The 13,982-nt window shown below is 37.9% G+C and overlaps 1 protein-coding gene across 2 annotated transcripts in view; it reads right to left on the bottom strand.

Annotated features, from left to right (window-relative positions):
* Positions 1-13,982, bottom strand: part of BARD1 (BRCA1 associated RING domain 1) — an 84,754-nt gene that overhangs the window by 26,011 nt on the left and 44,761 nt on the right. The gene's annotated exons all lie outside the window — the stretch shown is intronic.

Here is a 13,982-nt window from a genome sequence, read left to right as displayed (position 1 = left end):
TTAAAAATATACAACTTTTGTCTACTCTTCCACTTCCTTACATATGGTTTCAGAATAATTTCAATATATTTTATTATGACAAAAAAGTTTCCTAAAATGAGCATTTCTTTTATAAGCTTTTACGGTTTTTCAGATTATGGTATATCCATGTAATGGCCATTAAAGTGCATATGAACATGCAATGTGTTCAAGAGGACATAAAACGATAAACATGGTACAATACCAGTTTTTAAAATTGTACTGAATGTACAGAGAGAGATCTGGAAGGAAACAGTAGAAGGAAGAGGAAGGAGGAAGGAGTCAACTCTGATGCTGTGTGAAGGGCATATAGATGAGGGACAGAAGCACCAATTTGGTTTGGAGACAAGGTCATTAGTGACCTTGGGGAAAGTGGTTTTGATGGCATAGCAGGAACAGATAGCTAGTGCATGAAGAAATAAACCACAGTAACCATTTCTCTAATGATTGCTACTCATGACTATCCGTTCACTCACCCTTCTTGGGATATGCCCATAAACATCGATAAATTAGTACTCTCAGATTTCCCTTTAGGCCTAGGTTCAATAATTTGCAACCCTTCTCTGGCAACAGTCCTTCTCCAGCCAAGAGTTGTACTGTGTTTCTGCCTTCTGGTTTACAACAAAGTGACAAGCCACTGTGCTGGATTGGGGGTCATTCCAAATTCCCATACATTTAGAGCAATCTCAGTTTATTTCAAAAGGTACTTGATTTCATCCACTATACTTGATACTTCTTAATTTCATTCTCTTAAATTACTGTGCTCACATGCCAAATAAATAATCCCCTCACACATATATTCTGTATGACAATCAAAATAGAAATCTGAGATAATGAATCAATATTCTAGGTCTTAAACCACCAAGTACAAAAATGAATAAACAACAGCAAAAAAAGATGTCACATTATATGCCGTCAAAAAAATCACTGTACACCAAAGGACTTTTTAAAAAAGACAACTGTAAATTTCACACTTCAAAGAAATAATATGTAAGAGCCTAGGCAAGTATATTTTAATAAACAGTAACTATAGTATACTTGTTTTACACAGATATGAATAACCACTATGACAACATAAAACAATGTTAATCAAAGTATTTCCCAAAAGTACCATCAGCAGCTAGTGTGCTTCAAACAAAAAGTAACCAGTAAAACAACTGTCTGAACAAGTGAGATACTTGTACTGTCTATACAACGTTTTCCCTCATAAAATAACTGGCAGGCTTCTAATTTATATTTCGCGTCTTAACTACACAAAGCTCACTTTCTCATATGGTCTTTAAACATGCACTTGGATTAGGGACGCTTCTGCTTCTACACAGCCCACTAAACCCTTAGCCCTCCGGTATTGCTAATGAACTGGAGAATGGCACATACAAATGCTAAACATTGAAAGATAATCGGTGAAACCTCAGTCCTACATCACAGGAGATGGAGCCTATTAAATCCTGTCATGTTTCTGCTTTCTTGTGGACCACTGAAATTTGAAATTAGAATCAAGTTTTTATGCAGCACCTTCAAAAACCCACAGCAAGAGGAGACAGGGCACACATAAGATTTCTCCTTTATCACATGGGCACAAAAAAGTCATCCAACTTTTTTCCCCATAATGATATATTTGAATGGACTAACATTTACACTTAGTGTAAAAAAAAAAATTGGTTTTAAATGTACATAATTAAGGGCTCCTGGGTGGCTCAGTCAGTTAAGCGACCGCCTCGTGGTTTCAGCTCAGGTCATGACCTCATAGGTCATGAGATCAAGCCCCGTGTCTGGCTCCACACTCAGTGGGGAGTCTGTTTTAGATTCTCTCCCTCCTCCCACTCGCACTCGCGTCCCCCCTCAAAATAAATAAATAAATCTTTAAGTAAATAAATACATAAATAAATGTACATAATTAGATTTATCTTCTTTTTTGAAAAAAGGTAACACTTGGAAGAAAAGTCACATGTTGTCACATGCACAGAAGACTATCAATGTGACTGAATATTAATTGAAGACAGTGAGAATAACCTTCCTCACTAGGATTCTTTTTGATTACTAAGACTAATGAGAAGGAAGTTCTTATCAAAGAGTTGAACTGTTGTGTTTAACATTGCAGCTTTACCCCAAAGGCAAGAGTTCATAATATAGTATAACCCTTTAGTGTCCTTTCCACTCAAGAATATGGTAGAACCTGCCCACAACTAGGCCCAAGAGAAGGCTCACCACTCAAAAAAAGGAGGAGAGATGGGCAAATTCAAATTTGCACTTATACATACAGACCATTCAGTCCCGAATACTCATGCAAAAAGGCATTTTTACTAATACTAACCTATCACTCATGACAGGCTACCAAGATAGTCCATGAATGAAATCCTTTATGAATCCTATAAAACTGCAAACATACAGATTTTAATTTTTCAAGTTACTTGGCTTGCTGTGAAGCAGGAAAGGCACAGAAATTCAAAAGAGCAACATTTCTTTTTTTTTAAGCTATGAAACAAATTATCTGTTATAGCACATTAATTTTTTAAAAATTAACTAGGGCAGTGGGACAATTAATAGGTCCAATGGTCCATGTAATATTTTCTAATTATGAATTCTACACCCTTGCAAAAAAAACTGTGTTAATGGCAGACCAAGTACCAAATCCTAAACTTTATACATCTCTTAAAAAAAAAAAAAAAAAAGGCATATGCTATTCTCTATACACTCAAAGTGGTTCTGATGGGATGAAGAGTTTTTGTTTTAGGTTCACAGTGGATGCACTGAAGGCAGTGGGGAAGAAGGAAAGCCACTGAGGTTTTGACCAGTCATCAATATAAATATTCTCAGGTTAACGATGAAGCATAGAAGATACGAACTTCTGTAGCTGAGGTTGAAACAGAATTTTCCCTCTTGGGTAATGGACTCTTATTTTAGTGCATAAGAGGTAAATTTCTCATGTGGAACATGAGTAAAATAGAGTTAAGTGAATTAATACTGCATCTAAATGCAAAATGTTATTTTAAAAAGTGGCAAAGTTTGCATAGCAAAAGCCCAAAGCACATAAGAAATTATTCTAAGTGAAATGTGATTTAAAAAACAGTAAGGTGTTAGATTAAAATTAAATTTAAACAAAAGATAAAGTCTGAAGTAGATATATATGACCTTCTGCTATATACATAGTCCCTCCATAATCATAAAAGACTTAGGGTCCCAAAACCTTGTAGTAGGAAATTCATAGTTAAGGATCATAGCCTCCACGAGGAAATACAGGACTAGGAGACTTCACTGGTGAACTTATCAAAGTCCTTGTATTTTTTTAATTAAACAATGAAGATGGTAAAGAGTATCAATGATAGTACTGTATGTTGTTAATTCCTAGATACCTTGCGTTGCCTTATAAGGTTTCAAGATTTCCCTCCACCAGTATTCAGTAAGATGCTTTTAAATTCATTTAGCTTTGCAATAAATCATATTCCATTCTTTCTTTTCCTATACCTGGTCTTCCATAGACATTTAATGCCTAATTGTATTTCTGAGTTGTTGACTCTCTCCACCTCCTGGACTAAAAAAGATTCTGTATTTTCACATTTTAAAAGTATTACTAAAAAAAATAGCTCTTGAACCTTCTCTCCAAAATTTAAATTCACATGGTCCTAGCACCATTTACGACAACTTAATACCAGAACATATCAGAATATAGAACTTTCTAACCTGGGTCCCCTAGTCCTCATATACATGCTTTGCTCCCTTCTAAAGACATCCAAAAATAACTCTAAGGCTGGATTTTTGTCTCAGGTTTTCTTCTCCCTACCAGGGCTAAGTTACAAAAATTTTTACTCCTCTCTAAAAGTTTGCTTTACATGCAACTGAAATAATTCAACTTAAATTCTTACAGTATCAGAAAAGGTATAAAGTCAATCAAAAAATATCAAATGTTGGGGTGCCTGACCAACTTGATCAGTAGCGCATGTGACTCTTGATCTCGAGGTCTTGATTGCAAGCCCCACACTGGGTGCAGAGTTTATTTTAAAAGATATATATATATATAATTATACCTCAAATGTTGAATAAGAAGAATCTATTTTGGTATAAGGACATATGTCTTCCATCAAACATGCTTTCAACAGAAACTACATTAGCCATGACTCCCTTATGTCTGTAGTGCAATGGAAATCAATGGACTTGAGACAGGCTTATATCCCTCCTTTAGCTTACAGGGCCCTGAAGAATGTGGAAACAAAGACAGTATTTTTTGGCATTCAGTACTCAAGAACTATCACTACATTTGACAAAAATATATAAAGGCAGACCCAAAGCTTTATAGGTTTGAGATACTCTGCTATACATACGAGAAATATAATAAAGACAGTATTTCCTCACAGACCCTGTCTCACTGGTGTGCCCTGTGCTAAACATCAGTAAGATGATCCTCATGGGCATCCTCTTAAAAAATCACAGCCTTAGATAAAACTGCAAAATAGGTAAACTTTGTTTTCATAGTCTACAGGGACTATTTAAAGATAAATTTAATGAGATAACAAAAGTCCAAAGACTGGCAGAACAAACCCCACAATGAAAGACAGAAAAGAGGCCCCACTGAAGAGGGTAGGAAGGGCAGAGACGTGATGGGAAGCTAATCGGACCATGGCATCCCTGAAGGGAGGGAGCCGTGGGCACAGAGAAGGGAGGAAAAACAGACTGTCACCAGGGAGCTTGCACGGGGAAGACAACTCCCCGTAACATTGGGCTTTGAAAATGAGAGGAGCCAAATTTCTGAGTTCTTACAAGCAGAGCGAGTTAAAGCCTAAAATTCTAAAAATCAGCCAGCTGGGTTCTGGGAGAGCCCAAAGGGCCTCGGAAAGTGGAGTTCCCCACCCTTTAGGAAAGTTCAACGAACAGCCAGGGGAGATGCAGCATAGAAGCAGCAGTTTAACAAACATCTGGGGGTACAGAAGAGTTACTTACTCATCTCCGACTGAGAGGGGAGTTTCACAGGGGGACCCCACCAGGAACAAAGGAGCCACTTCCCTCCCCAGCCGCCAGGCACAAACGAACAGCCCCGTGGGGGAAACAGTGCAGCGCCAACATTCACTGATCTGCTTATACCAAACCCCACGCCCTGCAGCCCATCTTGCCTCAGTCCCAGGCCCCCCAGAAGACCTGTGCCAACACCACGTCTCCCTACTTGCACACATTGCAGGGCCTTGGTCTCGGCAGTGGCGGAGAGCCCCTGCGGAATACCATACACCCTGTTAAAACTATGCACTTCACCCTAGCTAGGGGCCCAACACTGCCCACAACTGGCAAGGGGAGTCACTGCAGACGACTAGATTGATTGGTGGAAAGCAGCCAGGACACAGCAGCAGGGTTCATGCTACACACACAGGAGACATTCCAGAAGCGCCAGGTTCTGGGGAACAGGGGACACCACACTGCAGGGCACGACAGGACCTCTTCTTCACAAGGCCATTACTTTCAAGAGCAGGAGACGTAGTTGACTTTCCTAACAGACACAGAGACAAAATGAGGACACACAGAAATATGTCCCAAATGAAAAACAGGACAAAACCACAGCACGAGATGTAAGCAAAACTGATGTAAGTAATATGCCTGATAGAGAATTTAAAGTAATGATCATAAAGATACTCACTGGACTTGAGAAAAGAGTGGAGGACATCAGTGAGACCCTTAACAAAAAGATAAAAAAGAACCAATCAGAGATGAAGAATACAATAAATGAAATTAAAAAATACACTAGGCAGAATAAACAGGAACCTAGAGGAAGCAGAAGAATGAATTACATATGCTCATACCATTACTCTGGGAGGACAGAGTAATGGAAAGTAATCAAGCTGAGCAGGTGAGAGAAAAAAAATTATGCAAAATGAGAATAGACTAAGGAAACTTAGTGACTCCATCAAGTGTAATAACATTTGTATAGATACACCAGAAGAAAAAGAGAAAAAAAGGAGGCAGAAAATTTATTTTAAGAAATAATCACTGAAAACTTCCTTAAAGTGGGGAAGGAAACAGATATCCAGACCAGGGGGCACAAAGATTCCTCCAACAACATCAAGCCAAGGAGGTCCACACCAAGACACAGTAATTAAAATGGCAAAAAATGTGGATTAGTCAGTTGCTCAGCCGACTCTTGATTTCAGTTTGGCTCATCATCTCAGGGTTGTGAGACTGAGCCCCTAGTTGAGTTCAGCACTCAGCATGGAGTCTGCTTGAGATTCTCTCTCTCCCTCTTCCTCTGTCCCTCCCCCCCCCACTTGTGCAAGTGCTCTCTCTCTCTCAATAAATAAATAAATAAAATCTTCTAAATAAAATAAAATGGCAAAAAGTAGTGATAGAATTTGAAAAGCAGCAAGAGAAAAGAAGATAGCTACCAACAAGGGGAAACCCCATATGCCTATCAGTGGATTTTTCGGCAGAAACTTTGCAAGCCAGAAGAGAATGGCATGATAAATTCAAAGTGCTGAAAGGAAAAACTCTGAAGTCAAGAAGACTGTATCCAGCAAGGCTATTATTCAGAACAGAAGGAGAGAAAAGAAGAGATTCCTAGACAAACAAAAGCTAATGGAGGAGTTCATAACCATTAAACCAGACCTATAAGAATGTTAAAGGGAACTCTCTGAGTGGAAAGACAAGACCATAAGTAAGGGTAAGAAAAGTAGGAAGAACAAAAGCACTAAAAATAAGTCAATAAAAATAAATCAGTCAAGAGAATTAGAAAATAAAAGGATATAAAGTATGACACCATATACCTAAAATGGGGGGGGGGGGGCAGGAAAAGGATTCAAACTTAAATGACCATCAACTTTATACATATTACTATATACAGAAGGTATTATATACAAACCTAATGATAACCACAAATAAAAAACCAGTAATAGAAATGCAAAATAAAAAGAAAGGAATTCAAGTGTATCACTAAAGAAAACCATGAAAAGCAAGAGAAGAAAAGATCAGAGAAGAACTACAAAAACAACCACAAAATAAGTAACAAAATGGCAATAATAAATTCGTACCTATCAATAATTAGAATGTAAATGGACTAAACTCTCCAATCAAAAGACAGAATAGGTGACTGAATAGATTAAAAAAAAAACAAACAAGACCCATCCATATGCTGCCTACAAGAGACTCATTTCAAACCTAAAAACACATGCAGATTGAAAGTGAGGGGAGACAGAAACATTTATCATGCAAATGGATGTCAAAAGAAAATCAGGGCAGCAATACTTGTTATCAGACAAAACAGACTTCAAAACAAAGACTGTAACAAGAGACAAAGAACACTATATAATCATTAAGGGGACAATCCAACAAGAAGATAAAATGATTGTAAATATTTATGCACCCAACATGGGAGTACCCAAATACATAAAATAGTTAACAACAAACAAAGGAACTAATCAATATAGTGCTACAATACCAGGGGACTTTAACACCCCACTTACATAAATGGACACATGAATGAAACAGAAAGTCAACAAGGAAACCGTGAATGACACACTGGACCAGATAGATTTAACAGATATATTCAGAACATTCCATCCTAAAACAGCAGAATACACATTCCTTTCAAGTGCACAAGGAACATTCCCAGAATAGATCACATAGGTCACAAGTCTCAACAAATTCCAAAAGAGCAAAGTCATACCATGCATCTTTTCTGACTGTAATGCAATGAAACTAGAAATAAACCACAAGAAAAAAATCAAGCACAAATATAAGGAAATTAAATAACATGCTACTAAATAATGACTGGGTCAACCAAGAAATCAAAAAGCACATGGAGACAAATGACAATGAAAACAAAATGGTCCAAAATCTTTCAGATGGAGCAAAAGCAGTTCTAAGAGGGAAGTTTATAGCAATACAGAACTATCTCAAGAAGCAAGAAAAATCTCAAATAAACAACCTAAACTTACACCTAAAGGCTCTAGAAAAAGAACAAATAAAACTCAAACCAGCAAAAGGAAAGAAATAAAGAGTAGAGCAGAAATAAATTATACAGAAACTAAAAAAAAAAAAAAAAAAAAGATCAATGAAACCAGGAAGTGGTTCTTTGAAAAGATCAACAAAGTTGATAAACCTCTAGCCAAACGCATCAAAAAACAAAACAAAACAAAAAAGATAGGACTCAAAAAAACAAAATCACAAATGAAAGAAGAGAAATAACAAATGACACCACAGAAATACAAAGGATTTTAAGAGAATATTATGAAAAATTATATGCCAACAAATTGGACAACTACTGATAAATGAATTAAGGTCACAGGATACAAAATCCATGTGCAAAAATCTGTTGCATTTCTATAGACTAATAATGAAACAGCAGAAAAAGAAATTAAGAACACAATCCCACTTAAAATTGCACCAAAAAAAAAATCCATTTATGATAAAAACCCTCAACAAAGTATGGTTAGAGGAAGCATACCTCAACAATAAAGGCCTTATATGAAAAACCCACAGTGAACATCATTTTCAATAGGGGAGAAACAGCTTTTCCCTGAAGGTCAGGAACAAGTCAAGGATGCCCACTCTCACCACATCACTTGTATTCAACATAGTACTAGAAGTCCTAGCCACAGCAATCAGACAACAAAAAGAAATAAAAGGCATCCAAATTGGTAGGGAAGAAGTGAAATTTTCACTATTGGCAGACAACATGACACTATATATAGAAAACCCCAAAGACTCCACTGAAAAACTACTTCTTTACGCAACACACAAAAATAAGCTCAAAATGGATTAAAGACCTAAATGTGAGACCTGAAACCATAAAAATATTCTAAGAGAGCACAGGCAGTAATGTCTCTGACATTGGCCATAGCAACATCTTTCTAGATAGGTCTTCTGAGGCAAGGGAAACAAAAGCAAAAACAAACTATTGGGACTACAGCAAAATAAAAAGCTTTTAACATAGCAAAGGAAACAACCAACAAAACTAAAAGACAACCTACTGAATGGGAGAAGATAATATGCAAATAACATATCCAATAAAGGGTTAGTATCCAAACTATATAAAGAATTTACACAACTCAACACCAAAAAAGCCCAAATAATCCAATTAAAAATGGGCAGAAGACATGAACAGACATTTCTCCAAAGAAGACATACAGATGGCCAACAGACACATGAAAAGATGCTCAATAGCACTGATCATCAGAGAAATGCAAATCAAAACCACAATGAGATACCACCTCACACCTGTCAGAATGACTAAAATCACAAACACAAGAAACAAGTGTCGAGGATAATGTGGAGAAAAAGGAACCCTCTATTGGTGGGAATGGTACTATTGGTGGGAATGGTACTACTGGTGGGAATGCAAACTGGTGCAGCCACTGTGGAAAACAGTATGGAGGGTCCTCAAAAAATTTAACCTAAAACTACTCTACAATCTAGTAACTGCACTACTGAGTATTTACCAAAGACTACGAAAACACTAATTTGAAGGGAGACATGTACCCTTATGTTTATTAATAGTAGCATTATCTACAATAGCCAAACTATGGAAGCAGCCCAAGTGTCCATCAATAGATGAATGAAGATATAAGATGTGGTGTGATACACACACACACACACACACACATACATATAATATTATTCAGTCATAAAAAAAGAATAAAATCTTGCCATTTGCAAAGGACATGGATGGATCTAGAGTATCAAGCTATGCGAAAAAACCCAATCTGAGAAAGACAAATACCGTATGATTTCACTCATATGTAAAATTTAAGAAACAAAGCAAATGAACAAAGGAAAAAAGAGAGAGACACAGACCAAAAAATTGACTCTTAACTATAGGGAACAAACAGATGATGACCAGAGGCAAGGTGGGTGGGAGGATGAGTGAAATAGGTTAAGGGGATTAAGAATACACTTACCTTGATGAGCACCCAGTAGTACATGGAATTGCTAAATCACTATATTATACACCTGATACTAATACAACACTGTATGTTAGCTACAATGGAATTAAAATTTTAAAAATAAATTTTAACAAGTATAATTTTAATATCAAAAAAGTATAATTTTAATATCAAAATCTGAGGGCAAAAAATTAAAGATAAAAACAGATCATTTCAACTTATAACTATAAATGCAAAAATACTAAATAAAAGCCTAGCAAACTGATGTAAATTATTTGTTTAAAGAATACCACATTATATTAAATCAAGTTTATCACAGGAATACAACATGGTTTAATATTTTTGAATGCACTAATGACATCAACAGGCAAAAGGTCTAAGATCATCTCAGTATAAGCTAAAATTCATTTAATAAAATACAGTCTTGTTAAAAAATAGTAAAATAACTAGAAGATCTGTATTTTTGATATTGATTTTAATACTGACTGCAAACCTACAGTCAATATTTTTTTAAAAATGAGAATAAAACAAGTATGCCAACTATCACATTGTTTTATAATATTGTCCTAGAAACTCAGACAAATGCAGTAAGAAGTTAATAAATGATAATCCAATCCTTAGAATTAGGTGTTAGCTAGACGTAGGAGAAATGTACTAAAATGAACAGCTTTCCTATATGTCAGAAATAACAAGCTCTATTTATTAACAGAACATCCATTCACCAGAGCGACAAAAGAATCAAATACCTAGAAAATCTCAATAAATACTATGTGCACACATAAACATACATATATATAAAATCACATATATATATAAAATAGATGAAAACCTTTACTAAGATGTATAACAGAAGGCTTAAATAAATGGAGAAACATGCTATGTTCCTGAGTGAAAAATCAAGTTTATTAAATCCACTATAATCCATACCCTTACCCAATTTCAGTCACAACCCTGATAAGGTGTTTCTTAACACAGTGTACCAGACTTCATGTGAAGAAGCTGATAAAAAGAGTGAATTCTCTCCCTCCGCCACCACTGTCCCCACCACTACTTTAGCTCAGACTCACCTCCCTGGGTTACTGGACACACCTCTCCACTGAGCTCCCAGCCAGTGTGCAGGGGGGAAGGTTTCGGTGTAAAATTTGACCCCTCTGGCACACAAGGTCTCTCCGCCTCAGCCACCTTCCCCAGCCTCTTCAGTGGCCATCGTCCTCCCATTCATACCAGTCTTACCATCACCAACCAAAGCTTCTAGAGCTGAAAGGACAACAGCCTTGGCTACAGTGTACCTTAATACCCACCAACTCCTTCTGGAAAGCCCATCCTCCTATCCCTATTCTTCACAATTCTGTGGAAGTGCTCCTTCCACTAGAAAGCCTTTTATGACTTCCTCTAGTCACACTTAGAGCCCCCAATCTAGATTTTCACAGAATCTTGTGCACTGACCTATGAAGGCACTGATCTGTCTGTTCACTCCACTAGAACACCAGGAGCAGATAAACGAGGGATGAGGAAGTAAAGGAGCAGTGGCGAGAGAGGACCTAATAGGATGTCACTGGAGACCCAGAAAATGAAGGCATCCGAGTAAGAAAACTACCTCAACCTCGAAAGAATGAAGACAACTAACAAAATGTTATAGAGCTGAAGATTGCCCTTTGGAAACTCAGAAAAAGTAGATAGACTCTACCCACGTACAACTTCAATTAGTCCAAGTACCAAGCCATCAAGAGGGAAGGACAGAAGAACAGCCTACACCCTTTCCGGTTCCAACCCTTCTTCTTCCAGGGATAGAAAGAGTCTAGTCCTGGTGATTGAGAGAAGAGTTCCATTAAGAGTAAAAGAGACATAAACAGAAATAAAAATGTAAGAGAAATAAAAATAAAAGCAGAGAAAATAAAAGTAATATGCTTGCCAACTCAGATTCTAGAGTTAGAGATATTAATGGCTTAAAACGAACAAGAGCATCAGGCAAAAAAAAAAAAAAAAAAATAGTAGTAAGAAGTCCATACAGCCCCCAGGCTCCCCTCCCCATGCTCTACGCTTAAACAGAGAAAGTCAAGCAATGAATTCCATCTATTGTCACTTGTCAGTACTTAAAAATACAGAACACTGGCAGAAAGAAAAACAGATCTTAAAAATGTCAAGGCTGTAGGAATGGGAAGCCATGACCCCACAAAAGGTAACATACTATGGATGCCCAATGGACAAGAGACTAAGGATTCTGCCCAGGGAGCACACATCATTTACCCTAACATCTACCAGGAACCAGTGCTACCACCCTAGAAAAGGTGCAGCTTATGGAAACTTGGTTTTAGACTTTCACTCCACACTTACAGTGAATCGGGGAGCAGAGGGAGGCTATTCCTATTGTCATCAGATCTGACCCTTTTTCAAAAGAGAGGAAAAAATATACCATCTTTTCGTGCATTCAAATACTTACTCGCTTCCACTATGAATGAATGTGGGTACAGACTATGTTAGGCACTTGGCAGGACCAGGAGAGCAGGAGTGATTTAGAAAGGCTGGTATAAAAAAGGCTGAAGGGAAAGGGGGATGGGAGGAAGAGTAGCAGATGAGGCTGGAGAAGTTAGTGGTGCCACACCATCCAGGGCCTTAGGAACCACGCTTTGAAGTTTATTTTAAAAACATTAAGAGATGCCAGTGAAGGGTTTTAAGCAAGTAAGTGATTTGGCCAGACTTTTCTACTTTTTAAAAGTTCTTGGGCTGCAGTGTGGGGAATGAACAAAGAAAAATAATCGGAAAAGGAGGAGACCAGTTAGAAAACTGGTGAAGCCAGTCAGGTGAACCAACAACTACTATGAAATAAAACAGAAAGTGAAAAACACAGCAAATACCAGAGTATGACGACCACCAGTCTGGAAAGGAAGCAATAACGTTTAGAAACAGCTACCACATGCGCACACCCCAGATTAAATCGACCCCTGTACTGGCGCCAAGCCGCCCTACCAACCTCTGCCCAGTGTCTTCCCCAGCCTCTCCCCACATAAATCCTCTCTCCCCACTATCCTAACTATATCAAGCAGCTGTCCAATTCAGTAGCCACTTGGCCCATGTGGCCATTTATACTGATTAAAATACATTTTCAAATTTAGGGCCTCCGTAGGCACAGGCCCATTTCAACAGCAGCGAGGGCGCAGCACAGAGAGAGGGCACTCCCGTCGCCGCGGAAAGGTCTCCTGGATGCTGCTGGGCTACAGCGATACCTACATCTGCCACTGCACTCGGTGAGCCTATTTACAAACAACACATTGATCTGAGAGGCGCCTGTGAAGGCGGACTCGGCTCACTGTCTCATGCCCACACCTTGCATATTAATAAGCTTCACAGTGCAGTGAAGAATCATGGTGTACAAACCACCAGACAGGCCCTGTGTTTTGGCTCATTAATCCTCACTGTGCTCTGAAGAAAGAGAAAAGCAGCAGGCATCACCCATGTTTTATAGGTGAGGACACCAAGGCACAGAAATTAACCTGCCTGAGGCTATAAAGTCAATAATGGAGTCACAAATAAAAGCTGAATTCCCTAACGCCTTGACCGGTGCTCCATTCATTAAAGTAGTCATGGCTGATTTAAGAACCCAAGGATGGAAACTATTCAGTTTCACCTGACCCAAGCAACCATTTGCTTTAACAAATGGCTGGCTTACCCACAGGAGGGTCATATCTGTTGGTCCACGTGTGTGTGTGTGTGTGTGTGTGTGTGTATATAATGTGTGTGTACGCACGCATACATGCACGTACAAGCAAGAAAAATAAAAATACAGAAAAACAGGTACCCCTTGAGTTTGCCCCAACTATCTCATCACATGTGATAGAAAATAAAAGATATGAGACACACTTACTGAAACAAACAGCACCAAGGTATGGTACACTCCTGCATTATTGGTTTTTCAATTATGCTATAAAAAAATGACAACCTAGAAGCTCTGCATTTTGTAATTCTTATTTGCCTCTGTAGTCAAAGTAAGCGTGACTTTCATGTGCACTTTCCAAACCTGTATAAGCAACGGGGACATGAAGAGGCAGTTCTTCTATTTCCATTTCAACTCCCTCATTAACTGAAAAGAGTAAAATAATATATAGGGAG

This window comes from Phoca vitulina, unplaced genomic scaffold (genome assembly GCF_004348235.1).
Source record: "Phoca vitulina isolate PV1807 unplaced genomic scaffold, GSC_HSeal_1.0 scaffold1, whole genome shotgun sequence".
NCBI lineage: Eukaryota > Metazoa > Chordata > Mammalia > Carnivora > Phocidae > Phoca > Phoca vitulina.
Note: the sequence above shows the minus strand (reverse complement) of the source record. Positions and strands in the feature narration are given on the sequence as shown.